The 20,452-nt window shown below is 48.3% G+C and overlaps 1 protein-coding gene and 1 pseudogene across 1 annotated transcript in view; both read left to right on the plus strand.

Annotated features, from left to right (window-relative positions):
* The first annotated feature begins 5,715 nt into the window (after positions 1 to 5,715).
* Positions 5,716 to 20,452, plus strand: part of LOC149361781 (putative monocarboxylate transporter 5) — a 64,827-nt gene continuing 50,090 nt past the window's right edge. Inside the window, exon 1 of the mRNA XM_089568152.1 lies at positions 5,716 to 5,763. The gene's annotated coding sequence lies outside the window, so the exon portion shown is untranslated. The remainder of the gene's footprint in view (positions 5,764 to 20,452) is intronic.
* Positions 9,565 to 10,718, plus strand: LOC149361782 (uncharacterized; annotated as a pseudogene).

The following is a 20,452-nucleotide window of genomic DNA, read 5'->3' on the forward strand; positions in this document are numbered from 1 at the left end:
ACGTTGCGGTGAACTGTTTTTTTTTTCGTATATTGAAAACAGCGTAACTTAGGACATTTTATCGGCATTTCTTGAGAGCGTTAGCCTTGCGACAAACATGCTTTTTTTTTTTTCAAATATCAGACCGGTACACCAAGACGAGCTCGTTACGATTCCCCGTTGCACTTGTCAAATGAATTTATCTCGCAAACATTCTTTGAGGCGAAATACAAAAACATAGTATCCGCGTTACCGTATCAGGCCAGTGACCCGGAAACGCTGCGCAGTGCTTCTATCTTTATGCTTAGGGTGAGGGTCCGCGTAATGGCAAGTGTTCGCGACACATGTTCACGAGCAGGGAAATAAGCAGGCCTTCCAAAAATTTTGCACTTGGCACGAATTGACAAATTGCCTCCAGTATCCTTGCGAGAGCATTACAGGACGTTTTAACCTAACATTTAAGGCACTGCGCTTCGGAGCGCTTTTATAGATATTTGCCCAGCACTATTCTAACACAGTCGCGACACAGTCTGTGTTCGCTTACCCCAACTGGAAGCTGCGTCGGGACAATGCTGCTGCCGTGGGGTCAACGCTCTCTGTGAAGAAAAATAATAAGTGAACGTGTGTGCCGATGAGGCAGCCAGCCCAGCCAGTCGAACAAACAGCTGCGCTACATGAGGGCTCCTAATGAGTGGCGTCAATATATCTGAGCTAAGGGTTATGAAAGGCGGCTCGGGTACTAAAGAAATAAAATGGTATGGTCGTGGTATGGTCAGCTATAAACAACATACGACAGAGATTAAATGTAATTCGCCAAGCCCCATGCCGTAGATATAAATACGTGCGACATCCGACATAGAGGGGGTGACTCCATTCGTCCAACACGGCGGGGTTACGAAGGACTCCTTGTGGGACTAGGCGAGGTAGAATCCCGGTTGTATTGAAAGTTCGCAATATACGCTGTCTGTATTTTCACAGCGGCCTGCGTGAAAGCGGGCAGTGAACAGCCGACATGCGCTGTGCAGATAATTTCAAATCAGTCAGCTCACCGATGCAGAATCTTCTGCAAACGGCAGTTGAGAAACTTAGAAGCGCAGTTTTCAGCATTTAGCACTACAGGTAAGCGCGACCAGCGACTCTAGTGCTGCCTTCACCACAACCTGGAAAAGGCCGCAGCACTGTCGCTTGAGTTTTAACTTATAAACCTGCGCTATTTTCTTTCTTGTCACTTTAATATAAATTTATGGCTCGAATGAAGTGTGGAGTTTAAATCTTGAGCAATGAGATCGCCTTTTTTTGGTGCTATGGGCCCCTAATATATAACTGCCAATATATTATTCTCTATTTCAAGTCCGTTTGCTCCTGTGTAATCGGTCACTGATATATACCAGCGGCTTTCGAGCGTCTTTCGAGCACCGTTGGGTTGTTGGCGACATCGCCCCACTATTATCTTCATATCGCATCCAATGCAAGTCAGTGGTCAGGTCTGGTCGGCTTCTGTTGACACAGCGCTACTGCGCACCGCGCCATTCGCTGCGTATCGCTGCCAAGGGCAGCCAATGACGAATTCCGGTCGCCAACCACCCAAAAGCAGGGTCGCTTCCCACAGACGCATGAAGTCCGCGTGTTATTTATTACACTGAAATTATGTTCTATTTATACGAACTACCTACTAAGCTTTCAAGAAACGCCACGAAAGACGTCTCAAAAAGACAGAGTATCAGATCACTAGACAGGAGGTAAGGATGAGCGCATCATCAAAAGGGAGTGCCACTCCGGTTTAAAGCCGGTCTGTTCTCACACTTCCTTCAGAGGAACAGAAATTTGGAATAAATGGGATTTTGCCGAAGCAAGTGATACACAGTGCCGGTCCATCATTCCAGTATTCCATAAACTGCGCAGTCTAATCTGAAAAAAAAAAACACATCAAAAGGTTCATCAACATAATGCGCTATGGTGAGGTATTGCCGGCTATAATGAGAAGTCGAATAAATTTGCTTTTACAAAGTCCATTGCAAGGCACCCGAGAACCAAATTGAACCCTTAGAATAGATGAAGCAATCCCTAAATGTTTCAGGAACAGCACACAGGTGGCACCTCATAGGTGACGCAAAAATGCCCCCTCGTCTGAACCTAAGTCCTCACGGGCAATGTTTCCGTGTGTAACGTGTAGAATAAAGTGCTGCTGGACACTGAAAGTAACATTTTTCGAACTGGCACTGGCGTAAGGACATCATTCCCTGGCAATCGTGTTACAAGAACGTCCCTTTCATGGACATCAGAAATTATTCTATCTATAAAAAAACAGCCCCTATGCTCCTTAGTTATGGCGACTGTTGGCTTCGGTCACGTTGCATAGAGGTCAACATAGACTGTGCGGCAAGGCAGCAGTAGTGGAACAGAAAAGAAAAAGTAAAAAAAAAATGCTAAAAATAACAATAATACAAGCGGCAACAGCTTAATGATGGCGCGTGAAAAGACGGTGGTGGCAGTGGTTCACGAGCAGTTCATAGTCAAGCAATCATTAGTGTTGTCTTCTGCTTTCTACAGCATTAAAACGCGCTCTTGCAGAGCGTGAGCTGCCATTAGTTTGGTGATTGTGTGATTATATAAGATGTAATGTAGGAATGTACATTGCAAAAAGCTTTCCGGTTGCGTTTACTACGATTGAGAAATGCAGTGGAATTGTTTTTCCCTCAAGGAGAGCGCCCCACATCCACTTGTATCGTCTGTGCAGAGGTTTCATGCAACAGCTCTACGCAATAATAGCTAAATTTCTTGCACAGCAAGTTTGTTGTCGAATGAAGACAACAAACAATGCAGAGAAATGCAGTGGAATTGTTTTTCCCTCAAGGAGAGCGCCCCACATCCACTTGTATTGTGTGTTCAGAGGTTTCGTGCAACAGCTCTAATCAATAACAGCTAAATTTCTTGCACAGCAAGTTTGTTGTCGAATGAAGACAACAAACAATGCAGAGAAATGCAGTGGAATTGTTTTTCCCTCAAGGAGAGCGCCCCACATCCACTTGTATCGTCTGTTCAGAGGTTTCGTGCAACAGCTCTACGCAATAATAGCTAAATTTCTTGCACAGCAAGTTTGTTGTCGTATGAAGATTGCGACGATGAGTTCCTTATGTGAAGCACGAAGCACCATTGCTTCCGTAGCGACTGTGGAGCCACGTTCTACGCCTCGCTTAAAATGGTGTGCCGCGGCATATAGGTTGCGTCTTCCGTCGGCTATTCCTGCTGTCAGCCAGCGGGCTTACCGACCACTTTGAGGCGCTGCCGTATTAATAAGCACACGTGAAAAACGCTACTGTAAGCGTATAAAGCTTGGCACTAACGTACTTAGCCACGCAGATGACCACGTATGCGAAAGACATACATTTGTTTACGTGGGTTAGTGGGCGCCAACATAATGTACCGAATAAATGCGGCTTATTTTAACGCAAAGGAGACTTCAGCGGCCTTAAATGCGCACCTTCAGTCATGTAGTTTCATCTTCGTTGAAGGTAAGGTTGCCGGTGCCTTCGACGCGTGGTCACATCGCTGCCGTCGTACAGGCCGGCGGAGATTTGTCGACTTGCAAGCTTACGCTGCGAAAAATGGCGCCGCACATTTCTAATGACAGCCTTCTTTCGTCGTCTGCTGGGCTCCACTTCTGAAAAAAAAAAGTGGTTCAGAACGACTTGTTCTCATGCTTCACTGTATACGCGAAATAAATGCGTTTTTGCAGGTGGCCAAAGCTACATTTTTCTACACTGTCCCCCAAAAAATTAAGCCTTCGTACGACAGCTTCACTACTGTAGCTAGGTGCCGCCTTGGCTCAGTGGTTGTGGTGCTCAGCTACTAACCCGTAATACGTGCGTTCAATCTCAGCTGTGGCGGTCGTATTTCAATAGAGGCGAACTGCTATATTCCCGTGTACTGTGGTTTGCCAATCCAGGTTAATAAACATCAAGTAGTCGATTTATCCGGAGCCCTCCACTACAGCGTCCCTCACAGCCTGAGTAAGTTTAGTACGCTAAAACACCATTAACCATAAACTAGAGTAGTAATTGTAGGTAAAAAACAAATGGCGCCGTTCATCATCATCATCGTCGTGCTCAGCCTGACTACTCCCATAGCAGGACAGAGTCCTGTCGTTAGCCCTGCCCTTTGCAAGTCGTGGCTACCCTATTCCAGCAAACTTTTAAACATCATCGGGCCACCTAACTATCTGCCGCCTCCTGCTACGCTTGCCCTCTCTTGGAATCCAGTCCCTTCCCTCAAAGACCATCGATTATCTTGTTTTCGCATTGCATGGAGTGGCCAAACTATTTCTCCTTCTTGATTTTGACTAGTATGTCAATAACACGCGCTTGTTCCAGACCAGATCTGCACACTTCGTTTATCTTCGTCTTTTTTTCCATAGCCATAGACCTATCGTCTTTTTTTCCATAGCCTGGCAGAGCTCTCCCGAATTTAAGTTGAACCGTTTTCGGTTGTCGCCACGTTTCGGCCACGTAGGTGAGTACCAAAGAGATACAGCGCTTCTATTTTTTTCTCTTGAAAGATATTGGCAAACTTTCTTTCATCATCTGAGGGCGATTGCGAAATGCACTCCACCTCATTCTTATTCCTTTAGTTATTTACTCCCGCGATCCGGATCTGCGGTTACTACGTTTCTAAAAGTTGGCGTACTCACTTACCACTTTCAAGGCCTTGCTGCCAAGTGTAAACTGCTTAATACATAACTGTAAACTTGTAGCCACTATCAAGATTTCGAAACATTTCAGCGCAGTGCCTAAGTCGGAATGCCAAGCCGCATTTTATCCTCGAGACTTTAAATCCACGTCGTTTGTAATTCCCTTTCATTCCCCTCGTGTCCAGCTTGACGGAGACTCTCGTTGACACATACCTACGTAATATGCAGTAAGATGCCTAGCTGTGGGACACGCCGGCAGGTGCACAAGTCGTCTGCTATAGAGCTTCTTAAACGCTTGTGACAGCAATACGGGTTGTCTGACAAGCACGGGGCGATTTGTTGTTTGACAAACGGAACACATTAAGAGAAATTAAAAGTAAAAACTAGTTGTAGGGTGCCTCTGCACCAGCTTTCGAGATTCCAACTGTTTAGTTGGCAAATGCCCTTAAATCGCGTCGCATGGTGACCACGATATTTAAGATGGAAAGCTCCGACTTGGAGCTTACAACCACTGTGGTCCCTGCATTAATTGTACCATATTAGGACAAAGACAGGCAGCAGTCACATTATTCGAAACAAGAAAGACATAATTTTTCGCAGCAACTTGTCATCATGACTCTGTAATTTCGTGACTGAGTAACAGCAACAAAAAAACGGAGATGACACATGAATTCCCACATACGAGCGAGCGTATTCGTGTCTAACGTAGAAATGGCTATTTTATCTGTCTCGACGGAAGCTAAATTATATTAACCACAAAGCACAAAGCCTTAGCAATCGCGGTCATATGCTTCCTTTTCCTGATTGGAGTGAAATCAAAACTAAACATACAGACAGAATATATCGTCTACCGTCTTCATCTGTTAGAAAGGCGAGGTCCTTCTGTGTGGTATATGCCCTCCCTCCAGGTACGATAACGCTGTCGCCAGTTTGAGTCGCGGCACTATTTCTTATTTTTTACATTCATTTCAGCAGCCCGAAGCGAACAGAACCAACTGCTGCCGAACGCGCAATGGTGCCCGTGCACTTGCGCTGGCGGTACGCGTCGGCTCAGTGCAGCTGCCGGCGATCTGCTTCCTACCCGGCTCCAGCCCAGCGTGAGTACCGCTTCCTTCCCTTGCTAGGTCAGGGGCCACTCGAAGCTGCTGCCTGTCGGTCGCGCATACCTCATTGATTTTAGAAGACATTAGCATTCTCATGATGCTTTCAAACGAGCATCTAAGCGTGTACAACATGACAGATATAGTACTCCTCCAAAGACATACCTCGGTGATATCTTTGGTCCAGTATATTTATTCCCGATTTCCTTCCCTTTCACTTGTGAAAAGCAGTTCTGATAAACATTGCCATGACTAATGTCTAGAGAAAAGAGCCTGTGGACTAATAAAAAAGCATTCGCTTATTGCTTTTCTTGCAAAACGCACGTGTTATGCAAAATAACTATTGAAAAGAAGTTGTTCTCCTGTAACACTTTAAGCGAGATCAGATCGGGTTGGTTAACGAGTCAAGAGAAGCCACTGCTAAGCGGTGACTTTTGGTGGCTTAGTTGTCCATATATATTTCTGATGTCTACAAATGTTCACTGACAGTATACTGCTTAAATGCGACAGGATTTATGGGAGCTTAAACTTCGTGCCCGCGCTTGTTCCTGAGCATGTTAGTTGCCCTGGTAATTAATTGCACGTTCAATTTATTTTACAGTAATACATACAGCCTTTGGAGTAGCAATCGCCCCTTTCGTTCTACAGATTCTGTAGTGTGCACTTATTGTGTGTTCGTATTATATTCACTCTTAAAGCTGTTTATTGTACTGCTTGTTACTTCCTGAACGCCCTTCATAACCTCTAATTGGTTCTCTTTAAAAAGCATCGAAAGTTGTAAGGATGGTTGTAACTATACGTGTGAGGGCTTTGATTTCTTCCTTCCTATTAGTGCTCGTTTCGTGTGTAACACTTGGGTCCCAATTTTTTAATCGCGTAATAACTAATAACTGTATGATAACCCTTTACTCATTTTACTGCTTTCTGCTGTCCTGGAATGGAGTCCAGTAGAGCGAGCCACAAGTTTATGTTGATACCTGATTCATATCAGTGTTCTTAGAATACTTAAAGTGGCATAAATTTTCATGCGGGAGAGAAAAAAACCAGCAGTGTTTCGCTATGTTGAGACGAAGTGTTTTTCACACGGATACGTTCCGCACGGGCTTGGTGTTCGTCGTGTGGGTACGCGCGAAAACTGACGAGCGTCTCCTAAATGACTTACACGACTGGAATTCCGCGGTGATGGCATGACAACCGGCGACGTGTCATTACCAAACCATTACCAACACATCCCGGAAGCGCATCCGTAGAGCGTTTGTCCCGGGGAGTTGACTGGGTAGCTTCATGAATCTTGCAGTGCAACGATAAATATACACACAAGAAACATGACACCGGATGCCGGACCAGTTCAGCGTTAGTGATGAATGAGAACGGAATTGTTAGTCAGCGATGTGCTTCGCTCTTGTGCCTTCTTCTGCTTGCGTGTCGTGTGAGGTTGGAACCTGATGCATTCTTTGAAGATATTTGCAAACCATACACATAGTTGAAGCCACTCTACACCAAAGCAAAGCCTTGTAAATTTATGCGCGCAAAAGCGGCCAGCGACAAGGCCGGCCTAGTACGCAGATTGAAGGTGCTTCAGCCCTGTTTGTACTTTCTTTGATGAAACGTGGATCCACGTGTACTTCATAAACAATGTAGCATGAAATACCGGCCCTCACTATGAGAACTATTACGCTTAGCATACACGTTTAGCAGAACGTATGCGTGGAAGTAGTAAAGAATAACAAGGAAACCAAAAAAATATGCATCCAACAAAACGCACCTGCCACCATCATATAGGCTGTTCGAGCCCTGTAGGTTAACCTAATGATCGGTATAAATTCTGACTTCCTTATAGAGTCTAACTGTTGATCACCACGGTACTTAAGGCCGAGACCAATAACTGCTGCAGTTGTTCTGTAAATAGATGCAGCTTTATACCACCAGTGAAAGAAGTGCGTATAGTAGAAGGCGCAGGAGTAGCAAGTATGACATCGACCAGTGCTGTATTAATTACTAGTAAACCAGAGGAACATACGCATTCCCGGATCATTTGATAAGGTGCGGCGCTATAGACCAGTGTTCAGAAGAGTACCGCCTGGGCACGCCAAATAGCGTGGCTTAGCAAAGTTAGGAGAAAAGAGAACTTCGTTTCTAAGCCGGAAGTCTAGTGTTCGGGTTTTTTGTGCCTCTCGGTAGAGACAAAGCGTCTCTTTGCCCTCGCCTTTATATGCACTGCTCTACTGTTCTAGAACACCTTTCATTATTTCGCGCTTGAGCTTATCTTTATGGCGGAACAGAACTTCGGTTTTCTTGTACTCCGGTGCGCACTTGCACTTTTTGCAGTGGAACTTTGTGCGCACATCCACAAGCAAGGTGACGAATGCATCAGCAGTCCTTCCGTGGCACTTAGCAACAAGGAATTAGCTTACATCACGTCACATGTGACATAGGTTTTGATTTTGACGGCCCTTTTCACACTATCTTCTTACTTCTTTGTGTTATGTTTTTGTATATATACCCTTCCGTCGTTCAATAAACCCAGTTGGTAGCCAGCGCTTGTCTTATTGTTGTCCCGCCTTTTTTTGCGCTGTTCACCAGTATAATTGGGAATCTTATCGACAAAAGAATCAGCAAGTTCACGTCCTAGTCCAGGCTAAAATAAAGCAGTCCTCTAGTATATGCTAGGCTGAAGCTCGCGAGGCAAATAAAGGGGGCGAAGAAAATTCTGGTACAATATAAGCTGGTTGAGAAAAAAAAATCAAAGGAACCGATTAAAGATTTTGAGGGAAAATGTTTAGAGGGAGACGATGCTGTGAACTACATTACGTAATTTATAGCTGCGTCTTTTAGCAGCGACAATGGAGTAATCTCCCCAAATGCGCTGGCAACACAGGACAACCAACACAATAGAGAACAGCTTAGAACTGACTAGTCTTAACTGGGAAAAGGCGGAAGCGAATATTCCTAAATCCACATCAGCAGGGATAGACGAAATTCCAATTAAGTTCATTAATGAACTTGGTCCAAGAAGCAAGGAAGCGCGGATAAAAGCATCAGATAGTCATAAGAAATAAGCAAATTCCGCACAGCTGGAGTCAGTAAAAAAATTTTGATTTATAAAGGAAAAGCAGATAAGATGAGCATAAAATAATTCTGTCCGATTACGATAACATCTGTTATGTACAGGCTGGCAATGCAGGCGGTGAAGTTAAAAATGCAGTCATGGGTAGGAGGTAATCGGATACTTGGAAAACTTCAGAATGGGCTCAGAAGGTGTAGGCGCTTAGATGATAGCCTGTTCATGCTTACCCAATGCATAGAAATAGCTGAGGCGGAAAACAGACTTCTGTATTTAGCCATTCTGGACAAAAGCGATGCATACGAAAACGAGAACTCCTGTGGAGCATATTGAAAGATTTAGGTATCGGTCATGAGGTAATTGATTTTCTGCAGGAAATCTACCGAGATAATAAAGTTGAAATTACATCGGAAGGAAAAAAAAAGTACCACAACTGTGGGGGTGCACCAAGGTTTAAGGCAAAGTTGTACTCTATCACAGCTGCTGTTCATGCTTTATGTGAAAAATATTGCTATGGACGCTGGGAGGACGACGAAGTGGTTTGTAACGAAGACGACGCTGAGGTGCGCGCTTGTGTGCTGAGAGTCTACTCCAAGTCATCGGTTCCTTGCGTAGCAGGTTACCTCTGCTATTTCTACTGCTGCTTCTAGCCGCCAGGTATCATTTGGTGGAGGTTGCTAAATTCGATCCCCGACCTCAAGCTGGCTTTCCGCCGTGGCCGCCGTCTCGCCAACATGTCTACCGAGTCCGAGCCATCTCCCTCTCCGTCAACACCGCCAGCGGTCGTCGTCGCCCACTACCGTGAACCGGGCACTTTCTGCGGTACAGACGACGTTGATGTGGACGACTGGCTGGCCCTTTACGAACGCGTCAGCACGCACAACAGATGGGATCCAACGCTGATGCTCGCTAATGTGATCTTTACCTGACCGGCACCGCGAGAGTGTGGTTCGAGACCCACGAAGATGACTTGACCTCATGGGACATATGTAAGCAGAAGCTCCGCGACCTCTTCGGAAAATCCATCGGCCGCCAACTCGCCGCCAGGAAGGCACTCGCGTCACGCGCCCAAACTTTCTCCGAGCCATACATAGCCTACATACAAGACGTCCTCGCCTTGTGCCGTAAAGTTGATAAAGACATGTCCGAGGCAGATCGAGTTGGTCACATACTGAAAGGCATTGCCGACGATGCCTTTAATCTGCTTCTATGCAAAGACTGTTCCGCGGTCGCTTCTGTTCTTGAGGTGTGCCGGCGTTTCGAGCAAGCCAAACACCGGCGCATTGCTCACCGTTTTGACCGGCTGCCGAACACTGCTGCTAGCTCCTCCTGTGAAGATCTGCCAACATTGCGGCAGCCTTCCCACCCGGCTAACTTAACCCGTATCATGCGCCGCGAACTGGAGGCGATGACGCCCGCTGTTTCTTCCTTGCCACTGCCGGACAACACCTTGGCCCTCATCCAAGCCGTCGTTCGCCAGGAGGTTGCGAACTTGGCCGTCCCTTCTCCTCGCGTCGTGGACAACGCTCATGCCAGCCCGGACCCTCCAGTGATCGCAGCTGCCACTTACAGTCGCAGCTTCTCGCCTCGGTACCGATATCGCAATCCTGCCGAATGGCGTATCTCTGATGACAGGCTGATCTGTTTTACCTGCTCTCGCGTCGGACACATCTCCCGTCACTGCCGCAGCCGTTGGTCCCCGCCACCTCGCCCCTACTCATTCGTCGACCGCCGCAACGTCTACGACCCGCGCCGCTTCACACCACGACCCGATCCCCTCCGTGACGAGCTCCGTGACGAACCTTCCCCATTAGGCCGCCGCTCCCGTTCTCCTGCCACACGCCGCAGCCCTTCTCCTTCGACCTCCCGCCACTTCTCGGAAAACTAGCCGATGCAGCTCCCGGAGGTGACGCTGCATCATTGACCCGGCCTGAAAATCCTCTCTTGACCCCCGCTGCCCAACTTAATCTCTTGAATGTTCTTGTGGATGGTGTCCCGGTCCTTGCCCTCATTGATACTGGCGCCCAAGTGTCTATCCTGAGCTCTTCTTTGGCGCCGCCGTCTGAAGAAAGTTTTAACGCCTGCCGCCATGTCCACGGTTCGCGTCGCCGATGGCAGCCCCGCTGCCGTGATTGGAATGTGCACTGCGAGAGTCAGCATTGCCGGGCGTCATATACCCGTTCTGTTCACCGTCCTGAACAGGTGCCCTCAGGACATAATCCTTGACATTGACTTTTTAACCGCCCATTCAGCTCTTATTGACTGTTCCTCAGGCTTTCTCCGATTGAATCTGCCCCTGTGCAATGATGACTCTACCAGCTCACCTCGCCTTCAATCCACCGAGTTTGCCCGTCTCCCGCCACAAGCTCCTGTCTACATCCCTCTGTCGCCTTCTCCTCCCGTCCCTGATGGAGACTACGTCGCCTGCCCTATAACCGCTGTGATTCTGAATCGTAACGTCTTCTTTCCCCACACCATTGCCCACATCACCAACAACTGCACCTGCCTCCCTGTCCTCAACTTCAGCCTGTCCCCTCAGGTACTTCCGACCAGCATTTCACTTGCTGATCTGTCCCTATTGACCGATTGCACAGTTTCTGTCCTGGCTCCTGACCTAACGACTGCCGTCTCCAATGTCCCTACATCGCAGCCCTCCCGTGAAGATTCTATTTCCCGGATGATCGCGGCCGATCTGCCCTCTGCTGATTCTACAGCTCTTCACAGCCTTCTGTCCTCCTACAGTGATATTTTTTAATTTGGGGATCGTCCCTTGGGTCAAACCTCTGTTGTCGCCCACCACATTGACAGCAGCGAAGCCCACACTATTGACAGACGGCCCTATAGGGTCTCCCTCGCAGAGCGCCGTGTTATTCAGGCAGAGGTGGACAAGATGCTGGCCCGCAACATCATCGAGCCTTCGAGTAGTCCTTGGGCGTCCCCTCTCGTGCTTGTTAAAAAGAAAGATCAAACCTGGCGATTCTGCGTCGATTACCTCCATCTGAATGCCGTCGCAAAGAAAAACGTCTACCCTTTGCCCCGAATTGACGACGCTCTCGACTGCTTGCACGTCGCCAGTTACTTTTCCCCCATCGATCTTCGCTCAGGGTACTGGCAGATTGCTGTCGATGAACGGGATCGGGAGAAAACCGCCTTTGTCACCCCGGACGGCCTGTACCAATTTAAAGTCATGCCTTTCGGTCTGTGCAATGCCCCTGCGACCTTCGAGCGCATGATGGACTCCCTCCTCCGCGGTTTTAAGTGGAGGACATGCCTCTGCTACTTAGATGACGTGATTGTTTTTTCGTCCACATTCCAAAGCCACCTGCATCGCCTTTCAGCCATCCTTGCCGTCTTCCGCCGGGCTGGTCTTCAGCTGAACTCGAAGAAATGTACCTTCGGCCGCCGTCAGCTTAAGGTCCTTGGCCACTTGGTCGATTCTGCTGGGATCCAACCCGACCCCGACAAAGTCCGCGCCGTGCGTTCATTTCCTACTCCGCGCTCCTCCGGTGATGTGCGCAGCTTTCTCGGCCTATGTTCCTATTTCCGCCGGTTCATCAAGAACTTTGCGGAAATAGCCCAACCTCTTACCACGCTCCTCAAGAAGGACATCCCGTTCTCCTGGGGACCCCCCCCCAAGTTGACGCCTTCAGAGCCCTTATCAGTGCCCTCACAGCTCCACCTGTGTTGGCGCACTTTGATCCTTCAGCCCCTACGGAACTTCGGACCGATGCGAGCAGCCATGGCATTGGTGCCCTACTTGCTCAGCGGCAACGCAACAAGCTTCGCGTTATTGCGTACGCCAGCCGTCTCCTTTCTGTGTCAGAGCGCAATTATTCTATCACCGAGCGGGAATGCCTCGCCCGGGTTTGGGCTATTGCAAAATTCCGCCCTTACTTGTTTCGGCACCCTTTCTCTGTTATCACGGATCACCACGCCTTATGCTGGATTTCCTCGCTCAAAGACCCTACTGGCCGGCTGGGGCGCTGGGCTCTTCGCCTTCAAGAGTACACATTTTGTGTCGTCCACAAGTCCGGCCGCTTGCACCAGGACGCGGATTGCTTGTCCCGTTACCCTGTCGATGCGCCTTCCTCCAACGAATGCGAGGCTGACGCCTGCGTCTTATCCATCTCGTCCTTCCGCAACATTGCGCAAGAACAGCGCTTGGATTCTTCGCTACGCTCCCTCATCGACCGCCTCACTGCCAACCGCTGTGACGCGTTCCTCGCCCCGTTTGTGCTCCATGACGACGTCCTCTACCGCCGCAATATGCGGCCTGACGGCGCTCACCTCTTTCTCGTGGTCCCTCAACACCTGCGCAGCAGCGTCCTTCAGCAGCTTCATGACGTTCCCACGGCCGGTCATCTTGGAGTCTCCCGCACCTACGACAGCGTGCGCCGCCGCTTCTTTTGGCCCGGTCTATACCGTTCGGTCCGCCGTTATGTGGCCGCTTGCGAGCTGTGCCAGCGGTGGAAGACGCCCTCGGTTCTCCCTCCCGGACACCTTCAGCCGGTTCCCATCCCCGTAGACCCGTTTTCCCGTGTCGGCCTCGACCTGCTCGGCCCTTTTCCGGTGTCTGCTGTGGGAAACAAATGGATCGCGGTCGCGACGGACTACTCCACGCGCTACGCTATTATTCGAGCGATCCCAACCAGCTGCGCAACTGATGTCGCTGACTTTCTCCTGCACGACGTCACACTCCACCACGGTGCTCCCCGTCAACTGCTCACCGATCGCGGCCGCTGCTTTCTTTCCAAAGTGGTCGCCGAACTCCTCTGCTCCTGCTCCGTCCGTCATCAATTCGCCACGGCCTACCATCCGCAGACGAACGGCCTCACTGAACGTCTGAACCGTACCCTCACCAACATGATTTCCATGTACGTCTCCGACCATCACCACGACTGGGATATTAGCCTCCCATTTGTTACATTCGCCTACAATTCTACGCGTCACGATACAGCCGGTTTCTCCCCTTTTTACCTTCTCTTTGGCCGCGATCCTTTGCTGCCCTTCGACAGTGTACACCCGCCACCACCTCCACGAGGCCTTACGCTCGGGACGCCATCGCTCGCGCTGACGCTGCCCGTCTTGATGCCCGCCAGCGGCTGTCGGCCCCCCAAGTCAATCAGAAACGATGTCATGACTGTCGCTGTCGTGAAGTCAAGTACTCTCCTGGCTCCCTTGTGTTACTCTGGGTCCCTTCCCGCCGTGTGGGCCTTTGTGAAAAACTGTTCCCCCGATATACAGGTCCTTATCGGGTCGTACGTTCGGTGACCGCGGTGACGTACGAGATCACCCCGCTACATCCGCCATCTCCGGCCGCTGCACCCCGCACCGACATCGTCCATGTGTCCCGCCTCATACCTTCCAACTCGCCGTCTAGCTGGCCTGTGTAGAGCGCACCGGGACGGTGCTTTTGCCGCTAGGGGGGTCATGCTACGGACGCTGGGAGGACGACGAAGTGGTTTGTAACGAAGACGACGCTGAGGTGCGCGCTTGTGTGCTGAGAGTCTACTCCAAGCCATCGGTTCCTTGCGTAGCAGGTTACCTCTGCTCTTTCTACTGCTGCTTCTAGCCGCCACGTATCAATATGGAAAGAAGGCTACAAGAAAGTAATCTAGGTTATAATCTGCCGTACAAATTAGGCGGAAATGTAGTTGAGCAGCAACTCCCGGGTTTCAGCCTATGCGGACGATATTGTAATGTTAGCACATAGCCGGGAAGAATTACAAGCTTTGGTTTATTGTTGTGGAGACGAAAGAGACGCTAAGGATTCAGTTTTGGCCTAACTATATCAGGCGTGATGATTCTCAACGATACAACTGATAAGGTGCTGACATTACAAGGCCAGGAAATACCCAAAGTGGGCGAATACAAATACCTCGGGATATGGCTAAACGAAAAGCATGAACAGGCTCTTACGGCAAAAGGACGAAGAGATGCCGGGATAATGAAACATAGGGCATTATGGGGGTACAACAAATATGAAGTACTGAGAGGTATTTGGAAAAGAATAATGGTGCAGGAACTTACTTTCGGCAATGCGGTTCTGTGGTTAAGGGCAGAAGTTAAGTCGAGATTAGGCGGAAATCAGAGAGCTGTTGGAAGATTAGCACTAGGTGCCCACGGCAATACCACAAACGAGGCAGTACAAGGGGATATGGGCTCGGCATCGTTCGAAGCACGGGAAGCTAAGAGTAAAATACTATATGAAGAACGCCTAAGGAAATTGGACGATAACAGGTGGGCAGTTAAGGTATTTAAATAGTTATACAGAAAGAGCGTTGACTCACAGTGGTGGAAAATAACTAGAAAACTAACCAGCAAGTATGCCGGACATGAGGACGCAGAAAGAAAGAGCATTAAATGACAGGTTGAAAATGCGGAAGTTAAAAATTGCATGAATTCAATGGAAAAGAAGCATAGTGTAGAACTATATCGATAGTGGAAAAGGCAGATCAGGAAAGAATTTTTTTATGATAAAACAAGAGGCAGTGCCCTAGTTTTTGAAGCTAGGTCAGGGTGTCCTAGAACGCGCAGCTACAAAAAGAAATTTAACGAAGAAGGTGAAACATGTGCAGTGTGTGGTATATATGTGGAAATAATTGGACCTCATACTCAAATGTGATGGTTTCTATCCGGATGTCGATGCAGGCACAGTCACTCTTCCTGAGGCCCTAGGGTTTAAAGATAACAATGGTCACGTAAATAAATATGCAGTGGAAGTTAGCAAAAAGCGATTGGAGGACTGGTGGCTGAAAAGCAGAGATGTGACATCAGGTTAGAAGTGTAGGAAACCGTAGGTAAAGAAGATGGCGAATCTTCATGAGAACTGACAACACAGTTGAACAAAAATAAAGAAAGAAAAGCTGAGCATGGTGGCAATTGCCATCACCCCGTTTCTAAGGGGGCACTCCTATCCATCCATCCATCCGTCGTACCGGCGCCGATCGTGGCTTTAGCACAGCATCTCTATATGTAGCTCCAGGAAAACTTGAGACACCAGCTGATTTTTTAGGCGCTTGTTATACTGTGAATCACCGATAACTGTTTGAAAAACTTGTCCCCAGATTAGGCCAAGCGTAAAGCCCCTTTATCGACGCTCGCACAAGACGACAGACAACGCTACGGAGAAGCTTTGTTGGAGCGGGAACCAAGAAAGCTAGTATTAGAATAGTTGCAACTTTTCTCGGTTATAACATGGAACGAGTTTGCTTCTCACTCAAGAAAGAGGTAGAAGGGCGCATCAAGTTAGCAGTCGCATTTGAGAATCTAGCGGCTACGGTCCACCGCTAGAGAAATGAATGTTTTTATGTGAAAGCGACTGAACGCATGCCTTAGTGCGGTTACTCGAGAAGTTCATGCGATTTCTGTGAGGATGATGAGTGGGTGTTTTCCGCAGCCCAGAAAAAATTATAATCGAGGTAGAACGTTGTGTGCTTATTTCATACGTGAAGCAAAAAAACACTCACTGTAAACCTGGATTACACACAGAGCACCTAAATTCTACTGTTGTACGTACAATCAAAACAACAAACAGTACACTCAGCTTGGCTCCTTCTGGTCAAACAAGCTTGGATATTATGCCCAGGTCCTGGCCTTTTTCAACGCGCTTGCGTTTCAATTGACGGCAGTACTGACGCAAACAAAGGCTTATATAAAAATGGAGTAGCTTGGCAAGCATGTCTTCTCTATGGATAGTACAAGGGAAAGTGAACTTCTCTAGTACAGCATCAATTGTTTTATCGTAGGCATGTCTCAGATTTGCGTATTTAGAGAAATGTTCTTCAGCTTCCATAAAAAGCTGATAGAGGTGCATGTTAGGGTAAGTGAGTCTGCCCCTTGTTTTGCAATTAACGAGCTCAGCTTCGGGCGCCTTTGACAAGCCCTTCTGACTCTCCAATACTTTCTTGCACGTTGTGAAGGAGGTCTGATTTAAAATTTTCCTGGATACAATCCGTGTAACACATTAAATTATACACTCCACAACACTTGCACCATTGTTATCATATTCAAACACTTCGTCGCACTCCCAGCTCCCTTCACCGATTAGGCCGTCAAGCCTAATCCAGCTTGACGGCCTCCAGCTTGTATAGCTCCTTTGATGCTGAACTGTTATATGCCTTCTTAAAGGCAGCCAATGTCACAACGCCGTACTGTTCTTTCTCGGAAGCTGAAGAGTTACCAAACCGTGGGGTCTTCAGGAGGGAGTAAAGGGACAGCATGCGGTACAGTTGCAAGAACGTTGGGAAATTTGGATGCTCGTTTTGGCCATCCGCTTGTCGAATAACACCAAAAAAAATTCCAACGGGTGCTGATTCAATTTTTCGGCCAGTACATACCTGAAATCGCACTTTGTCAACAGGTATATTGACAGCTCACGAGCAGATTTGAGCGTCACTTTTTATCCTTCCGCAGTTGACCGGCTTAGGAAGAGATCTTGAGGAATTTGTCCTTTTGCAACTTCTTCCTCCCATTCGTCAAGGCAATCAGAGGCACTCTCAGAACTTTAAGATCATTGCAGTCTATAGTCAGCCCTTCTTCTGGAAAGCGCCGGTTCAGGGCATCAAATAAGTTGTTCATAAAGATCGCGAACTGAACGGTCGGCTCGACATTAAGCAGCCGAGGTGCTCCTCTACGTGCGTAAAGCAAAATTCCTTTTGCTACCAAATTGCTGAAAATTTGGGTTGTCAATCTCACTATCATTTTAAGCATGTTAGAAGGATGAACATGGTGAAAGGCAGTGTTGGGGGAACTCTGAGCTCAGTTAAGTTCTTGGTGCCTGCTACAAACAGGCGCCGTAGCAAGGCCATTTAATTAACTTTCTGCCTTTCTTCAACACTTTCTTTTCATACAGACGATTGCGTATGCACTTCAAGAGATGACGTGCATCTGCGAAGATATGCACCGTTCGCTATGAACCCAGTGGGTGCTCAAAAGTATTTGCAACATGCCCCAGAGCACCGCTGATTCCAAGCTGTCTCAACATTGCTCTGTTAGTGGAGGCGCCATCACAAACAACTCCGTCAATGAGAAGGCCCGCTTCTTCTAAGTACACTATGCATTGAAGCAGTAGCTGTGCTAGCAGCGTTCCTTTCGTAGGTCCCTTGGCGGTATACACAGCCACTGGCTGCAAGTATTTTCCCCCGAAAGGTGTGAAGGCGAAAACAAGCCCGCGATCAGCCGGCTCACTGCTTTGTCTGTTCTTCTCACCAAAGTCAACAAGACCGGGATATGTCATTAATCGTGAGTTCACCGTAATCTCCTTTCTAACTTGAATCTCGTCAAGAATGCGGATCCCTCTTCGTTGAAATGCTGGTTTCGGGGCAACTTTCATTTTAAGGCACCTAAAAAACGCTTCTTCAAAACCACACTTCAGCCCGACTAAGCTGATGATGTACTTCCTGATAGTCGAAACGCATGGAAGAGGTAATATGGCATCGCTGCGCAGGAAAGAGTATGCCGCAGGGCTTCGAATGTTTAGCAAAAGGCACAGCAGCAGCGTGTCGTCAGGGTATCTCCTGTTTTTCTTCGTAGTGCATTTAACTGCAGCAATGCACTCTTTTACAAGAAGCAACTGTGCAGCAGGTAAATCCACACTTTCTAGCTTCTCTGCGGGCCCTTCCTCTTTCACTTTTGCGATTTCTTCCTGGCAGCTTTTGAGCTGTTCCATGAGCAATTTGTTTCGTGCTAAAAGTCGTGCTCGAGACCACAGTACAGTGGCTTTTGCATGGCGCAATGCGTTTATTCGTTCAAGTTGGGCAGACGGTACACTTTTCCACAAAGCAGAAAGCCTGATCCGTTGAAGCGGCACCTTTTGTTTTGTCCTTGCTGTTTGTCGGTCAGCATGGAATTGCAAAGTGTTGTGGAGGCCACTGCATGGCCGACATATTCTGCCTACAGGCGATAATAACGGGCATTTGTTATGTCCCTACTTTTTTGGTTGTCCACATAAGCACACTCCGGCAGCACAGACGGAAAGCTTTTTAAACTTGGTCCGCCGGAGCAAACGTTCACATTGTCAAAAGTTCTTACCATGCTCTCAAGTTCAAATGTTGTTGAGACAGACGAGCTTATTCCAATTGCTGTGCAGCCAACTGGCCTGTCCAAAATGCAGGCTTGGACCGCCAAGTGAGAGTTTACGAGCAAAGAATTCTTATTAATTATACAGCAGCTTCCGTCCCTGTACACTACGCGAGCACCACTGACCAGAACGTCTTTGAACCCATCTTCGTCGATCCGATGTACTTACGGCCCACGATGACCTCGGTAGGCACATTTTCGCTGCCAAGTCGAATAAGTCCTCCAATGAAGAGTGGTTTAGAACTTCCGTGCCATCGCTGTTTTCCTCTTCATGGCTTGTGGCTACGGTCTTCGACACTTCCGCACCATGTGATGAACCAGGTATACTGGTGTAATTTTTTTTTATTCGAGCTGTTTGCCATCAGGCATAATGAAAAAGGAAAGAAAGTTATAAAAATGAGTGCAAACAAGCCTCGCTTAAAAAGCGGCAAAAGTTCGTGATATAGCGATTATATAGAGTCCGCTTGGTGTAGTCGTCTGCAACGTCCCATCGCAGGCCAACCTTTCTTAGTAAACGCCGTCTCACGGAAGCTGTAGCCGGGCAAGTCCATAGCAAGTGTTTTTCATCACACTGGTCGGGCGCAGCACCACAATGGGGACACTTGTCTGCCACTTCGTAACGTTTGTCACGCCACCGATGACGCACAGAAGGAGTGAGAGCCGCTCCTGCCCGAATCCGGCGCACAGATACCTCCTCCTCCCGAGTGAGACTCCGGGGGAGAGGGTACGAACACGGAGGAATTAGAGCGCGTGTTCGCTGACGCAAAGAGTGTTTCTCGGAAACATGGGACAGGAACGGATCTGAGGGAAGAGGGGAAGGTGGCGGGATATCGGATGTGTCAAGGTGTGTCATTGCATCCGCATGGATATTATGCGGATCCTGGGCATGCCCGCGAATCCAGTGTATACGCACAGGACAGGGGTATTTTGTGCAAAGTTGGTGAATGAATTGTGTAACTTGGAATGTGCGCCTGACAGCCTTAAGCTGCTTAAGGGCGGCAAAGGAGTCGGTGTAAATGTGTACAATATCGAAAGTGGGTACGAGTGGAAGGGAAGCAATGGCATTGTGTATCGCCTGAAGCTCCAAGGCCAGGGGGGAGCAAGTATCCGTGCTATATGTAGCGCGGGAGTTGAGATGAGGATGGGAGGGACTGTAAACTGCAGTAACTCCCTGCACTGCTGTGTGTGATGCATCGGTGTATATTATGCACCCTGAAGGAAGATGGGCGGCTGATATCGGCGTCGAAGCAGAGGGGCGATTGTCTGTGAGCTGACAGTATGACCATGTAGGAAGAGTCTGTAAACGATGAAGCTGAAGCGACATCTTGCGTGCTCTGTTTGCCTCACGCTGGTCGATAAGCTCTCTCAATGTATTAAGTTGAGCGTACTCTTGCAGAATGGGTATGGGTGTGATACGCGGAAGATAAGTTATGGCGCGCATAGCCTCCAGATTGATTAATTCAAGGGAATCCCACTGTCGGCGGGTGAGGCGATGAAATTGCGCTTGGTACACTATACGCGGCTGATGGATGGAGCGCACGA

The sequence above is a fragment of the Amblyomma mixtum genome, chromosome 2 (assembly GCF_055824585.1).
Source record: "Amblyomma mixtum isolate Tamu chromosome 2, ASM5582458v1, whole genome shotgun sequence".
NCBI classification, from domain to species: Eukaryota; Metazoa; Arthropoda; class Arachnida; order Ixodida; family Ixodidae; genus Amblyomma; species Amblyomma mixtum.